This window comes from Pleurodeles waltl, chromosome 4_1 (genome assembly GCF_031143425.1).
Source record: "Pleurodeles waltl isolate 20211129_DDA chromosome 4_1, aPleWal1.hap1.20221129, whole genome shotgun sequence".
In the NCBI taxonomy this organism is placed as follows: domain Eukaryota; kingdom Metazoa; phylum Chordata; class Amphibia; order Caudata; family Salamandridae; genus Pleurodeles; species Pleurodeles waltl.
In genome coordinates, this window is record NC_090442.1 from 430,975,851 (window position 1) to 430,992,739 (window position 16,889).

Here is a 16,889-nt window from a genome sequence, read left to right on the forward strand (position 1 = left end):
ATTTGGGGTGAGAGCAGCAGTACAACCTGGAATGTCTCCATTCTCACTCCATTCTAATTTGCGCTTCTGATTTTGTACCTGGTGTTTGGTAAGCCATGCTCCAGATTTTGTAAACATTTCAAATACGGCCCCATCATCAATGCACTCACTCATTTATCATTCCTAGCACTCACTTAGTCGTCCATATATCCATTGCCTCTGGCAGTCACCCAACCATTCATTCACTCAATACAGTCATACAAACATTAGCTCACCAACCAATTCGATAACTAATTTAATTTACAAAAAGCTATACCTTTTGGCTTTCTGAGTGATTTTTATGTGTGTTGTACTGTGTAACGCCTCATGTTATTTTTAGACACACCAAAACTCCACCCTCTCTTTTCTTGCATTCTATAAAGTGGACACATTTTAAGTGCAGCTCTTAGATGGTGTTGTCTCTGTCCTCCAGACTACACATAAAGGGAAAACATGTTTACTGTAGGATTTCACTTACCTCCATTAATGGAAAAACCTTTGTAATTTTCCACAAATTCATAATTTACTCGATCATCTATGTCACGATCAGTTGCTCGTAATTCATATATTACTTTTCCTGATGGGAGATTTTCTACAAATGTGATTCGATTTGTCGGTATATTCCTTTTGTGATAGGAGAATGGAAAATACGTTAAGGAATTGCCCGCTAATAAAATAGTCTTACTGTACAGTACGAAATCTGCCTCTGAAAAGATGTGCCAGGAACAACAGAATAAAAAGACGACTCAACCGTGGATCTACTGATAGAAACATGAAAAATGCAACACCTATTGGTGCATTCCCATAGATCATGAAATACACCTCTCTTTGGCATTACACAGCAGCAGAAACAAAGTGCTGCATTAAAAAAGTGTAATGATGAATGAATCATCGCAAGCTTATAACCTCTCAGTACATCGATCACACTCATAATAAGTAGAGGGGGTCCAAGCAAACTTCCATATGGCAACATCTTTAAAAAGTGCTTGTGCACCTACCATGAGGTAGGAATTGTTACCAGCATCTAACGGGAATGATGCAAATAACTGTAAAAAAGGCTTTACTCATCAACATCACATAAACGTCCATCAGAATGGCTTGCACACATCAACATACATTTATACACAAGATGTCCTATACATTAGAATCTTGGTTGCACACAGAGTATTTCCACTCAACGCTAAGTAACGCATGAACCTTGAAACTCCTTGTCCCTTATGTTGTTGATCTTAGGTATGGTCTTTTGCCAGCTTTTCAGATTTAGCGATTTGTGTGGAACACAACTCTTAATTTCGTTAAAACAGAAATTGAGCAAAGAGCCGATAGTCCTAGTAAGGACAGAGCCATGGTCGCTCTTTAAAATATCTATAATTCACATTGACATATTTTTGTTAATAGAAATGTCAGTGACAAGAATGGCTGCAAGGTCTGCACAGAGGCTCCTGGTAGGGGTTCTATAAATGCTAGTCTGGATTTAGAAGCCTAAAGGCAGCAAATGTGTACAGAATTTAGGGACCTGGATGAAGGGTACCATGCTGTCCCGATTCTCTAAGATTTATTACTAGACTAAAGTACCTTGGACCACATTGTCCTAATGAGGTGACTAAACATATTGGTAAAAGTGCCACTGATTGCTCGGTTAACAAGTGAGGTATAATTTTCGGAATATCGAATAATTGCCCTTTGTCAAGTCTAAGAATGGGTAAGATAGAATTTAATTAGCCGTTCTGGTGCCAAAGCTGTACTTCCAGTGCTAGGTAAACCACATGGTAATATAAATATTCTGGACAGCGACAACAGAATCATGAAAATATAGAAACGTATACATTACTTTCAGCTCAGTGCAGTACGTCTTTCCCAAGGTCAATGCAATCAACAATTGTCATTCTGTCCATGCGTCGTAAACATAAGCATTTGAATGTAACGTATAGAAATTTAGGCAATAGGATAAGTCCTCACTTTGAAGAGGAAAGGTCACATTGCACCTGAATTATAACACTCTATTGGTTTCCTGTGAGATCTGTAGCTAATTTTAAGGTTCTATGCACTATGCACCATGTAACATGCATATGCCCACTACAACAAGGTCCTAAATTACATATTGTCAAAAATACCTCAAATTTACAAATCTGCAGACCATTTACCAACAAAAATCCACACGATGAAACATGAAGGGTGCCCCTGGATGCACAGCATCTTTTTCTATGGAATGACCCCAGTATAGCCTTGATAATCTAACCTATCATTCTTCAGAAGGACGTTGGAAACTGAACTTAATGACATTTTCTTGAGGGTGTGCAAAATGCTTAGGGGCATATTTATACTCCGTTTGCGCCGGAATTGCGTCGTTTTTTTTGACGCAATTTCGACGCAAAACTAACTCCATATTTATACTTTGGCGTTAGACGCGTCTAGCGCCACAGTCCATGGAGTTTGCGTCATTTTTTAGCGTGGACACCTACTTTGCGTTAATGAGATGCAAGGTAGGCGTTCACGTCTAAAAAATCGACTCCGAGGCATGTGCGTCGGATTTATACTCCCAGGCAAAATTCACGCCCGGGAGTGGGCGGGTCAAAAAATATGAGGTACGGCCGCTTTTGCGCCGTTTTTTAGCACCTGCAAAAGGCAGGCGTTAAGGGACCTGTGGGCTCTGAAGGAGCCCAGAGGTGCCCTTCCATGCCCCCGGGGACCCCCCCTGTCACCCTTGCCCACCCCAGGAGGACACCCAAGGCTGGAGGGACCCATCCCAGGGACATTAAGGTAAGTTCAGGTAAGTGTTTTTTTTTTTTTTTTTTTGTGGCATAGGGGGGCCTGATTTGTGCCCCCCTACATGCCACTATGCCCAATGACCATGCCCAGGGGACAGAAGTCCCCTGGGCATGGCCATTGGGCAAGGGGGCATGACTCCTGTCTTTGCTAAGACAGGAGTTATTTCTATGGGGGTTGGGAGTGAAAAAAAATGGCGCAAATCGGGTTGAGGCGAAAAAATTGCCTCAACCCGACTTGCCCCATTTCTTGACGCCCAAGCCCCATATCCCCCTACGCCGGCGCTGCCTGGTGTACGTCGTTTTTTTCCACGCACACCAGGCAGCGCCGGTGGCTAACGCCGGCTAACGCCGGCTAACGTCATTGATTAAATACGGCGCCCGCATGGCGCTTCAGAATGGCGTTAGCTGGAGCTAATTCTTTTAACGCAAAACTGCGTTAGCGCAGTTTTGTGTCAAAAAGTATAAATATGGCCCTTAATTTTTTCATGAAGCTTCACAAAATTCAATTACAGTAAATGGCACTTAAAGAGCGAAATCTGTTTTTTTTGGTATCTTGCTTGACTTTTTTTAAGGACACACGCATTTCATGTTAAAAAGTCACACCAGATACCATCTGGAAAACTTATTTGAGCAGAAAATATCTCTTGTTTCTTTTATAATCATGTAAAAACAATCTCCAGTGGTATATCACAAGACATTTTAAGAATTTTGGGAATTTCACAGGTTAGCAAACACTAGTGTTTACTATTGGTGAACGACAAATAGCTAACAGTGACAGAATCCAATTATAAACAGTCCACAAAATCTGTTGTATACAATTCCATGGTGTTGGACATGGCCCTCTCTATAGGGTCACCCCAGAATGTTAGCCTTCACCACCTGTTTTACTGAATTTGTTTTTGTTGGCTTTAGGACTTTATGCACTGTATAACTGCTAGCCAGTGCTAAAGTGCTTGTGGTCTTTCCTTTACACATGGCAAAATCAGCTTATACTCAATTTGAACATTTCATTTATGTCTGCATTCTACGTAGGAAGGCATGAATTGCGATTATGAGGATAACGAAACACAGCGTTATTGCATCAGTGACCAAAAGAATGAAACATAAAAGAGCCCCACTATATTGTCTTGGTAGTATGCCTAACATCCCTGCCTAAACTACTAAGTTTCTAAATAAGAGTAGGTAGCAGTGGTAGCCCTAATCTACCCTTCTGGTCCCGGGAAAGAAAGCCTAACCCCATACCTGTGAGGAAGCAAAGAAGAGATATGTTAGTCTACTGAGGGTCCTCCCAAATAGACGAAGAAGAACCAAAAGGTTTTGGCAGAAACTGCGACGATGTGCAGCATGAGATGAGAAACCGACAAGGAATGTCTCCTCTAAGATGATGTAGGCAATGTGATGTTTTATAATAACATATCTGTTATTCTAAGAACTGCCCTGATATGACAACACATATTGTTCTGTGAACTGTAGACAATGTTCCCTTTGGACCAGCAATACCCGGTAAACATCATGTGCAGCTGAGGGTTGAGCAGAGGATGAATATGCCATGCAAAGAAATGAATAACAGATTCTGCAAGGAAGGACAACTGATAAAAGGTGTAAAAAAACAAATCAACTAAAACAAAGCTTTGCTAAAATAATAAAAGGAATAAAAGTGAAATGTAACTAGGTAAAAGGGCACAGGCATCAGGCCTAGAGCTAAATACTGTGCAGTGTAAAATGCTAAAACAACCTCTCAACACCCTCCCAACTGTTGTTTCAAGGGTTCAGAGGTCTATAATAAAACCCAATACTAAAATCACCTATCCTGCGTTAGTTATTAAAAGTAAGCTCAAATGCAGTGAATGAGATTAAGGGGGTCATTCTAACCCTGGCGGTCGGTGATAAAGCGGCGGCCAACCCGCCAACAGGCCGGCAGTCGAAAAAATTGAATTCTGACCCTGGCGGGAACCGCCAACACAGCCCGCCGCATTAACACTCCGACCGCCACGGCGGTACAGACAAACAGCGCGGCGGTCACCGCCAACAGGCAGGCGGAGGACAATGTACCGCCCACACTATCATAACTCACCAATCCGCCACCTTTTCCGGGGCGGGAGCCCCGCCGATAAAAACACGGCGGAAACAGACCACGAATGGGAAAACGCTCACCAAAACACACTCCACGAGTACGGAGGACAGCATGGAACCCGAATTAAACATCCTACCTGCTCTCGTCTACCTTCTCATCTACCACGAGTACGAATGCCGGCGCAGACGACAACGGTGAGTACTGCACCTACGACACACGGGAGGGGGGAGGAGGAAAGGTCACGGCCACACACATATGCGACCCCCACCCCCCCAAACTATGTACACACCAATGCAGAGCAACAATGCACAGTGACACCACCCAAACCCCCCTGAAAAATGCAAAGACATAATTAAATTGTGAAGAAAAATTTATGTAAAAAATAGGCTCTGATAAATATAGGTCAACTATGCAAAATATCCATACCAAAATAATACTATATACACTGCCATGGAGAACCGAGGCAATTAGTCCTGTACATCAAAATTAAATAGAATAGTCCGTGGGCCACAGTGTAGCGACACAAGGGCAAAGCCCACACAGGAGACCTGAGTCCTTTGGAGAGAACACTGCAGGGGCATCTGATGAAAAAACTACAGGTACCTCAGGGGGAAGGGAAGGGGGGGGCACCACAGCCACATGAGTCCACGACGCCAGATCCACGAAGGGGCCACCATGCCCACTGTGCCATCCTGGGGAGTGCAAAGCCACAGTCTCTCAAGTCTCTACAGTGGGTGGGCTGCCCACTGTGCCATCCTGGAGAGTGCAAAGCCACAGTCTCTCAAGTCTCTACAGTGGGTTGGCTGCCCACTGTGCCATCCTGGGGAGTGCAAAGCCACAGTCTCTCAAGTCTCTACAGTGGGTGGGCTGCCCACTGTGCCATCCTGGGGAGTGCAAAGCCACAGTCTCTCAAGTCTCTACAGTGGGTGGGCTGCCCACTGTGCCATCCTGGGGAGTGCAAAGCCACAGTCTCTCAAGTCTCTACAGTGGGTGGGTTGCCCACTGTGCCATCCTGGGGAGTGCAAAGCCACAGTCTCTCAAGTCTCTACAGTGGGTGGGCTGCCCACTGTGCCATCCTGGGGAGTGCAAAGCCACAGTCCATCAGGTGGATGACAGTCTCCACTGGTCAAGGAGGAGGCATGGTGGGCACAGTGAACCATAAACGGTGCTTGACAGGAAGGGCCCAGCGGAGCGGTGCTTGAGACAGCGGGGCCCAGCGGAGCGGTGCTTGACAGGAAGGGCCCAGCGGAGCGGTGCTTGACAGGAAGGGCCCAGTGGAGCGGTGCTTGAGACGGCGGGGCCCAGCGGAGCGGTGCTTGACAGGAAGGGCCCAGCGGAGCGGTGCTTGACAGGAAGGGCCCAGCGGAGCGGTGCTTGAGATGGCGGGGCCCAGCGGAGCGGTGCTTGACAGGAAGGGCCCAGCGGAGCGGTGCCTGAGACGGCGGGGCCCAGCGGAGCGGTGCTTGAGACGGCGGTGCCCAGCGGAGCGGTGCTTGAGACGGCGGTGCCCAGCGGAGCGGTGCTTGAGACGGCGGTGCCCAGCGGAGCGGTGCTTGACAGGAAGGGCCCAGCGGAGCGGTGCTTGAGACGGCGGGGCCCTGTTCAGCGGTGCCTATCTTCACGGCGGGGCCCTGTTCAGCGGTGCTCTTCTGCACGGCGGGCCCTCTTCAGCGGTGCTCTTCTGCACGGCAGGGCCCTGTTCAGTGGTGCCTATCTTCCCGGCGGGGCCCTCTTCAGCTGTGCCTATCTTCACGGCGGGGCCCTGTTCAGCGGTGCTCTTCTGCACGGCGGGGCCCTCTTCAGCGGTGCCTATCTTCACGGCGGGGCCCTGTTCAGCGGTGCTCTTCTGCACGGCGGGCCCTCTTCAGCGGTGCTCTTCTGCACGGCGGGGCCCTGTTCAGCGGGGCCTATCTTCACGGCGGGCCCTCTTCAGCGGTGCCTATCTTCACGGCGGGGCCCTGTTCAGCGGTGCTCTTCTGCACGGCGGGCCCTCTTCAGCGGTGCTCTTCTGCACGGCGGGGCCCTGTTCAGCGGTGCCTATCTTCACGGCGGGGCCCTCTTCAGCGGTGCCTATCTTCACGGCGGGGCCCTGTTCAGCAGTGCTCTTCTGCACGGCGGGGCCCTCTTCAGCGGTGCCTATCTTCACGGCGGGGCCCTGTTCAGCAGTGCTCTTCTGCATGGCGGGCCCTCTTCAGCGGTGCTCTTCTGCACGGCGGGGCCCTGTTCAGCGGTGCCTATCTTCACGGCGGGGCCCTCTTCAGCGGTGCCTATCTTCACGGCGGGGCCCTGTTCAGCGGTGCTCTTCTGCACGGCGGGCCCTCTTCAGCGGTGCTCTTCTGCACGGCGGGGCCCTGTTCAGCGGTGCCTATCTTCACGGCGGGGCCCTCTTCAGCGGTGCCTATCTTCACGGCGGGGCCCTGTTCAGCGGTGCTCTTCTGCACGGCGGGGCCCTCTTCAGCGGTGCCTATCTTCACGGCGGGGCCCTGTTCAGCGGTGCTCTTCTGCATGGCGGGCCCTCTTCAGCGGTGCTCTTCTGCACGGCGGGGCCCTGTTCAGCGGTGCCTATCTTCACGGCGGGGCCCTCTTCAGCGGTGCCTATCTTCACGGCGGGGCCCTGTTCAGCGGTGCTCTTCTGCACGGCAGGCCCTGTTCAGCGGTGCTCATCCAGTAATTCAAGGAAGCCAGACCTGGGCTGGACTCCCTGCTCAGTCGCCCTCCGACCGTGATGTTTCTGGACCCTTCGGTGACGGAGTCCTGGGCCCTTTGGTGTCCTCCCTTACAGCTGGGATGTGGCATGTGGGGCCCACCTGCTCCGCGCTCCTGCTGGCTGACTTCTCCGCCCTGCTGCCCTTTCGCTCCTTAGATGGGGCTCTCAGGCCCTTGCCTCCCCTAGATGTTGTGGCTGGTGAAGTGGGCGAACTTTGCTCCTTGGGGGCAGCCGTGTCAGTCCTCGCACGGCGGCCCTTTTGTTTCCTGGTCCTCTTGCCTGGGGGGGGGCTGGATGTGTCCTTGCTGCTGATTGAGGTGTCACTGCTGGCAAAGGGTGGACTCCAGAACCCATGCACAACAGTGACACTCAAAGCTGGGCTGGTGGTGGCTGAGGTGCTCTTGGGACTCTTTGCAGATGGAGGGGGTGGGTCATCGGAGGGAAAGAGGTTAAGATTAGCCAGGAAAACTTTTTTAGGGCCAAGGTAAAGGGTAGGAGAAGTGGTGATGGGAGTGGAGGAAGAGGATGTGGTTGTAGGAGAGTCAGGTGTGCTGTCATTGGGTGAAGGTGCTGGTGCTGTAGGCTGTCGTGAGGTGGATGTCTGTTGGGTGGGTGGCTGCCTGCGTTTGTGTGTCTTGGAAGAGGGGGTGACAGACACAGTGGGAGAGGACACAGGGGACGTGTAAATGGCAGTGGGGGTGGTGACTGCACGCGTGCGGACTGTACTGGAGGGTGTGGTGGTGATGGAAGCACTGGCTGATGTTGGTGTGCATGCAGGTGTGAGTGTAGACGTCACAGGGAGGGAGGAGGGAGACGAGGAGGAGGGGGACACAGAGGTGGTAGTGACTGTTGGAATGTCTGCATCTGGGTGTTGCTTGGGTGAGTGTTTGTGGGATCTGTGGTGCTTGTGTCTGGATGAGCTGCCCTTGGGTGTTGAGGTGTGTGCAGGCTGGTCAGATGGTGTGGATGGGATAGGCTGAGGAACAGGAGACAGAGACAGGCTGGAGGCAGTCAGAAGAGGGAGGCTGGAAACAGGGACAATGGCTGCCGTCAGTGCTGAGGCCAGAGCATTGAACGATCGTTGATGGGCAGTCTGACCCGAATGAATGCCCTCCAGGTAGGCATTGCTCCGATGCACCTCCCTTTCTACCCCCTGGATGGCATTCAAAAGGGTAGTCTGCCCAACAATGAGCGTCCTCAGGAGGTCACTGAGCTCCGCACTGAGGGCAGCAGGGGTGACAGGGGCAGGGGCTGAGGTGCCTGGGGCGAAGGAGACGCCCGCCTTCCTGGGCGAGCGGGCACGGAGCATAGGTTGAGGGGCTGCAGGGAGGGCGGGGCTGGTGCGCTGGGTGGAGGCTGTACCTGTAGAGGCGGGGGGCACGGATGTTGCCGCCACCGCTAGGGAGCACCCATCCGAGGACGTGTCTGTGTCGCTGGTCTCACCACCGGTCCCCGTTGTGGTGCTCCCCTCGCCCTCCGGATCACTGGTGCCCTCGGTGTCTGTTCCTGGGCCCACAGGGGCCTTGTGACTTGCAGCTCCCTCGTGCTCCGATGCCAAATCTCCTCCACCTGATGATGCTAATGCACACATGCACAAGAAGATGAAGAAGAAGGGTGGGGGGAGAAAAAAGAAGACCAGGTTGAGTGCATGCAATGTCAACACCGTTGGCGGAGAGGACAGACACAGGAGCCTCATGCACTAAGCCGCGCATTCGGGGTACACTACTCAGTACTTCTGACTAGGACAACAGGTCTAGAGACGACAAACGCGCACATGTGTGAGGCTGGACCATCAATAACTGTACTTGTGACCCTACAGAGGTGGGGGCCGGGAGCACAGGGCCATGCCTAAGGGAGAGGACTACACTACAGAAAGCGCCCTGGCCTAATGTCACCCACAACCCTCCTCCCCCACCCAGACGCCTCCACTGTGCAGAAAGATAGCAGAATGTGCTGATACTCACCCCCTTGTGTCTGCTGTGATGTCCTCAAGCACCCATCCAAATCAGGGTAGGCCACCGCCAGGATCCGGGACATCAGGGGGGTCAGGGTACGACTGGCACCCCTCCTAGGTTGGGAGGCCATCCCCAGCAGTGACTCGGCGGTCTTCCTGGTCCCGCGGCGGATGTCCTCCCACCTCTTGCGGCAGTGGGTGCCCCGTCTGACGTGGACCCCCAGGGCCCGGACTTCCTTGGCGATGGCACGCCAAATCTCGACTTTTTGATGGGCGCTGACCTATGTGACATGTACAGGGTGGGAAGAAAACATTCATCAATTTACTGCATGTTAGATGCGATTGGCCCCCCCTCCCCAACTTTGCCATATGGCACATGCTCTCATCTGTCGTGCGTTGCACTCCTCATTCGCCCCCCACCCCACCAACTTACATCCACCCCACTCCACACAGGCATCGCCCATTCCATGTTCACCCGGTGTACTTACCTGTTGGTCTGGAGGACCGTAGAGTAACGCATACTGGGGGAGGACCCCATCCACGAGCTTCTCCAACTCTTCAGACGTGAAGGCAGGGGCCCTTTCCCCAGTCGCAGCAGCCATTGTCACTTCCAGACCGAGGTCACAGCAGCACTTGCAGCTAAGGTCCTCTCCTGTGGATGATCAGGTCTCGAGTGATTAAGCAGATAGAAAATGGCGGTCACGCCCGCGGCGGTGCGTACCGCGACCGCCGGCGCACCTCGTCATTGGCTCCTGAAACCCATAGGCTTCAATGTTAACCAATGCGGCTTCGTATAGCGGTCTTCGACCGCCACGGTGTGCTCCGCCAGCGCATTGACCTCACATCCCATTGTCCCTCTTCACAGGTCAGGCAGCCGCCATTTCAAGGGCCCACATGGCATAATTTCTACTGCGTCACACAGGCCTAGGCCTTGCATTGCCACACATACACGCCTTTCAATACATAGATAACCGTGTGCTATGCAAGCTGTGGTGAACGTACCTGTGATTTGCTTGACTCTGTGCTCCATGTTGTCCTTCCTAGGCACCGTCCGCTGGGACTTGCGAGGAGAAGGATGAATCCTCGCGTGTACCGACCGCTGGTGGACCTGTCGACAATGGAAGAACGCCACATCATCCTACAATACCGACTTGACCGTGCCACTATACATGAACTGTGTGCCCAGTTGGAGCCAGCCCTGATGTCCCCCATCCGCCAACCCACAGGAATTCCCCCTCTGGTGCAGGTGCTGTCAGTCCTCCATTTTCTTGCAAGTGGCTCATTCCAGACAACAGTGGCCATGTCATCTGGAATGTCTCAGCTCATGTTTTCTAAAGTTTTGTCTAGAGTGTTGTCTGCCCTGACGAAACACATGCGGAGTTACATTATATTCCCTGAGGAGGTTGATTTGGCCACTGTGAAGGGTGATTTTTATGCCCTGGGACATATTCCCAACATAATTGGTGCCATTGATGGGACCCATGTGGCCTTAGTCCCCCCAAAAGACGATGAGCAGGTGTACAGAAACAGGAAAAATTACCATTCTATGAACGTCCAGGTGGTCTGTTTGGCTGACCAGTACATCTCCCATGTGAATGCCAAGTTCCCTGGTTCAGTGCATGACGCGTATGTGATGCGTAATAGCAGCATCCCTCATATGATGGAACAGCTACAGGGACAACGTGTGTGGCTAATAGGTGACTCTGGTTACCCCAACCTGCCTTGGCTATTGACCCCAGTGAGGAATCCCCGGACCAGGGCAGAGGAACGGTACAATGAGGCCCATGGGCGAACTAGGAGGATCATAGAAAGGACCTTTGGCCTCCTGAAGGCCAGGTTTAGGTGCCTGCATATGACAGGGGGATCCCTGATGTACTCACCAAAGAAGGTGTGCCAGATCATCGTGGCCTGCTGTATGCTTCACAATCTGGCATTGCGACGTCAGGTGCCTTTCCTGCAGGAGGATGGTCCAGATGGTGGTGTTGAAGCAGCTGTGGAGCCTGCGGAGAGTGAAGAGGAGGAAGACTCAGAGGACGACACAGACAACAGGGACAGAGTTATCCAACAGTATTTTCAGTAGCACACAGGTAAGATTCACCCACGCCATTTTACTTTTCCTGAAAGCCTCCTGCATCTCAACTTTGTCTATGACCCCCCAGTTCTTTTAAACTGATGTTTGATTTTCCCTTCCCTTTTCAGTGCTGTATGACCCACTGCGTGACTTCTGCTTGGTTAGCCCATGGACTAATGCTTATTGATCTCGGTATGTGTTCAGCACAAAGTTAACAGAACATAATTGATCTGTACTGTGTTATACATTTGTAAATAATACAGGCTGACTCCTGATTGATTTCAGTGCATTGAGTGATTTATTTTTTGTGCTAGATAATGGTACATGATATTAACACGGTGATGGGTGGGGGTGGAGTAATGTCCATGGCAGAGACCAGTTCTCAGTCTCACAGGTGCATTGTCCATATGCCTGTGGAAGGATGGAGCAGGGGCAGTTCAAGGTTGGACAGGGTGGCAATGTGGGACAGTGGGATGACTTCAGGGGGTATCTCATGCTGGCGGGGGTCTTGACATCCTACTCTGTCTATTTTTTTGATCTCAGGCTCCTCTTGCGGGGTGGTTGTTCTTCAGCAGGAGGTGGGGTTCTGGTGGCCTGTCGTTGTGGTGGGGCCTCCTGTCCACTAGTGCCGGCGGAGGTGGTAGGCTGTTCCTGGTCCGGGCTAGTGACAGGGGCCCTGTGTGGTGCCACATGGTCCCGCAACGTGTCTTCTATCCAGTTGAGGGCCTGGACTATGCTCCCCATAGCGGTAGAGATGTTGGTGAGTTGATTGGTGAACCCCATGTAGCGTTCCTCCTGCTGTGCCTGGATCTCCTGGAACCTGGCCAGTACCATCGCCATCGTCTCTTGGGAGTGGTGGTAGGCTGCCATGATGGTGGTGAGGGCCTCTTGGAGAGTGGGTTCCCTGGGCCTCTCCTCCCCCCCTGTCGCACAGCAGCCCTCCGAGTTGCCCGGTTTCCCCCGGCCTCTGTCCCCTGGAGGGTGTGCCCACTACCACTGCCCCCAGGTCCCTGTTGTTGTTGGGGTGGTGGGTTAGCCTGGGTGCCCTGTAGTGGCAGACACACTGCTGATTGACCTGTCCTAGAGACAGAGGCATGGGCCCGCTGGGTGGGAGCTGTGCTGTTGTTCCCAGAGGGGGTTGGGTCTGCTGTGGCCTGTGGCTGCCTGAGGGGAACCGACTGTCCAGAGGTCCCCGATGGTCCGGGCTGGTCATCAGGTTCCAGGTCGACAGAGCTGCTGTCATCACTGGGGGCCTCTTCCGGGGGGGGGATGGACATTTCTGGACCCTCCTGACCGGTGTGTTGGCGTTCGGGTCCTGCATGGGGTAAGAGAGTATGGTTATTGTTTCTGTGTGTGCTATTGCGTGCGATTTATGGGTGCCCTTGTCCCCCAGTGCTGGCAGTCCCTTGGGGGAGGTGTTGTGGGGGTGTTTGGGGGGGGTATGTGCAGTGGTCATGCTTAGGTGATGGGTGTCCATAGTTTGTTGTGGCATGCAGGGGTTGGTGTTGGGTGGGTTGTGCTGGAGCGACATTCTCAGGGAGGATGTATGATGGAGGGTTGGGGGTGAGGGTGGGGGTTAGCATGCTGGGGGGGGTGAAGTAGTTGAGATTGTACTTACTGGAGTCCATTCCTCTGTGTACTCCAGCAGGCCATCAGGATGCAGGATGTTTAGTACCTCTTGCTCCCATGCTGTGAATTCGGGGGGAGTGGGTGGGGGTCCCCCGCCAGTCTTCTGCACTGCGATGTTGTGTCGCGAGACCATCGAGCGCACCTTTCCCCGTAAGTCGTTCCAGCGTTTGCGGATGTCGTCTCGATTTCTGGGATGCTCTCCCACCGCGTTGACCCTGTCCACGATCCGCTGCCATAGCTCCGCCTTCCTGGCTATAGTGGTGTGCTGCACCTGTGAGCCGAAGAGCTGGGGTTCAACTCTTATTATTTCCTCCACCATGACCCGGAGTTCTTGGTCCGAAAACCGTGGGTGCCTTTGGGGTGCCATGGGGTGGTGTGGATGAGGTGTGGGGTGGTGTATGTGGTGATGAGTGTGTTGGTGTGTGGTGCTTTGTGCTTCTATGTGGTGTGTGTGATGGTGTAGTGTGCCTCTGTGTGATGTAGCTCTCTATTCTGTGATGGGTCTCTCTCTCCTTCGTCTCTGATCTTCGGTCGTAGGGGTTTGTGGGTGATGTGGGTGTGTGTTTTATAGTTGATTGGATGTGTGGGAGTGTTGTTTGTATGTGTGTCAGGTGTGTGTATTTCAAATTGTCCAATGTGGCAGTGTTTTGTATATGTGTGTGTATTTTGACCGCAGCGGTGTGTACCGCCAATGGAATACCGCGGTTGAAAGACCGCCGCTTGGATTCGTGGGTCACAATGGCATGGGCGTGTTTGTGTTGGCGTGGCGGTGGAGGTTTGGTCATCTCCAGTTTTCCGCGGCCCGCTGATGAGGCGGCCTTCCTTGGATGTCGGGTTTTTGGCGGTTTCACAGTTGGTGGTCAGAATGACCGTGGCGGTTTACCGCGGCGGTAGAATGGCGGAGTTCTGACCGGCGGCATAGGACTTTTACCGCCGAGGTCAGAATGACCCCCTAAATGTCCATGTTGACAATCAAAACAGACCAAAATGTGAGCCAAATTAAAAAGGTTGATTTAAAATTTTGGAAAACGTGATCAATTGAGGCCAAATGTCAGCAATCAACAATAATTATGGTCTTTTCTAAAAATGTCAATGTCATCAATTGCTAATTAATCCAGGGAATACCCCACTTCAGCAGATGGTAAAGGAACCAGATTGTTGACATGGAAAGTGAGGGAGCCATAGCTCCGGCCAAGGTGGCAGTATCCCCTGTAGTCAGTATCCCTTGTAACTCCAAGAGTCACTTGATCCACAAATGTTGGCTCAGAGCAAGCTTCCCATAGCAATCACAATCTCAAACAAACACTAAAGCATTGAAATATTGGCTGCACGCATTTGAGAAAGGGTCTGAATGACAAAGACCAGTTGGACTCAAGTTCTTCGAAGAGTGGTGCTCTAAAATATTGCATCATGCAGTCAGAACACAGTTGGGCTGGTGGAAGCGCCATCAGTCCTTTTTGTTGAGATGGTGCAGCCTTTGCAAATGAAAAGTAGCAGCAAAATGCCACATTAATGCCAAAGTAATAGGGAATCCCCCAAAGGCACTCAAAAAAATAGAGTGTATGGCTGAAGGTATAATGCCAAATATAGAGGAGAAGGTACTGACAAAACCAGAACTAACAGCCTTAAAGAAGTGTACTATCCCAGCAGTGTTAGATGCATTAAAAGAGTGACCTATCAGTTCACCGAAATGTCTCAGGAAGCTTGTATTTAAAAGGGACTGTATCTCTTCAGATGACCTCGCCACTTGGAGAGCATATGTCTCACACATAGATGTAAGCACCACATGTTTTTGAAAGACCTTGCTCACCTTATCGAAATTTGCATTTGAAGTAGCAATATGAGGCCAAATTTCTGCTGCTTTTTTCTTGTGCATCGGAGGAAAAGCACATTTTCACAACATGTAACAATCTGAGAGACTGAAACTACATAGGCAATTCAGGCTCTCATTTCACAACAGCTGATTTCATTCAGTGTCATATAACTCCCATTCAAGAGCACCTGGAATGCCAGACGAATCAAAGGGACAGGAACACCCTTCAGGTAACTTGCTAAATTTGCAGGTGAAGCATTACATGCTCCATTCAAGGACAGCTGTATACAATTCATCAAAATAAGTTACAGAAGTCTTCCGCTAAGAGAGATCACCTTGTTGTCATTGAAACATTTGTATATAGAGGGTAGCTCCCACACCTCATGGATATAACTACCTCCTAGTTGCTCACATCTGCCAACAGGAATGTGTTTCAAACACAAGGTAAGATGAAGTGTTGCCCGTGTATTAACCAAATTGCAGATGGTGTTTCTGTCACACTGAAAGACAAATTTTCTAACTTTTCGATGTGTAAGAAAATGAACGTTGTTTCTTTTTTAGCCATTATTTGTTGCTGTTGCATCAAATTAAACACGGCAAGCAATTCCCTGGAGCTGATGTGTTAGCAGGGCATGTGACCACTTTTCAGAACTTGTGATGTCCAACCTAACTGCGTAATGGACCTAAGCTGATTCCTCCATGTTGTAAAAATGACATGTCATGTTGCATGATGTCAATCTCAAATGAAACAATGTTGTTAAGTGTCTGTATGTGGATGGTCAAAGTGTTCATTCTACTATTTATAGCAGCTAAAGCATTCTGCAAGTTTTCCTGATGTATTTGTCTCAACTGTGCCACCGCTTCTTTCTGCAGAAGTTTCCAATTTGTTTTATATATTGGATATAGGAAGTGCTTTGTGTGTGATTTTCTGAGACCTAACAAGAAAATCTTGCAAGTCTGTGTTTCTGACAGGAAACTAAGGTGTTCTTTAATGCCTGTTAATGTGGAGAATAACCCACAGTTTGCCCATGCTACATGTGGTTACGATATCAGAGTGTTCTGATGATATGTAACAATGGTCTGGTTGGCTCGCTATAAAACCCCTTGTGGAGTTTACAAAACATGCACAACAACCATTTGTGTCTACAGGCCAAAATAACCATCTATTTGGACCTGAAAATGCTGAATTAAATGTTCCATTTTTTGACCCACCCATTGAGCTGTTCTTCAGTGACATTTGAAATATTTTACCATTTGTCAAATTTAGCTGGTGACAGAATACTGGGCGCATTTAGGGGCATATTTATACTCTGTTTGCACCAAATGTGTGTCAAAAATTTTGACGCACATTCAGCGCAAACCTTGCCCCATATTTAAACTCTGACGCCTGACCCCGCGGACGTCAAAATTCCACTGTGTGCGTCATTTTTTGGATGCAGGAAACTGTGTTGTGTTAATGATATGCAAGGTAGGCGTTCCCTTCCAAAAAATGACTTTAAGGCCTGTGCGCCTTATTTATACCCCAGCGTCATTTTGACGCACAGGAGTGGGTGGGCCTTAAAAAACGGTGCACAGCCTGATGTGCGCAAGTTTTTTAACGCTTGGGTCAGGGCAGGCATTAAGGGACCTGTGGGCTCAGAAGAAGTCCAGAGGTGCCCTTCCCTGCCCCCAGGGACACCCCCTTTCACCCTCGCCCACCCCTGGAGGACACTCATGGATGGGGGGACCCATCCCAGGTAAGTACAGGTAAGTATTTTTTATTATTTTTTCAAAGTGGTATAGGGGGGATTAATTTGGGCCCCCCTACCTGCTACTGTGCCCAATAGGTAAGGGGGCATGACTCCTGTCTTTGCTA

At 50.7% G+C, this 16,889-nt stretch overlaps 1 long non-coding RNA gene across 1 annotated transcript in view; it reads right to left on the reverse strand.

Moving 5' to 3' along the window:
• Nucleotides 1–514: 514 nt before the first annotated feature.
• LOC138288522 (uncharacterized) overlaps nt 515–16,889 on the reverse strand; it is a 62,545-nt gene continuing 46,170 nt past the window's right edge. The window contains exon 3 of the long non-coding RNA XR_011202434.1: nt 515–642. This is a non-coding gene — a long non-coding RNA (uncharacterized lncRNA). The remainder of the gene's footprint in view (nt 643–16,889) is intronic.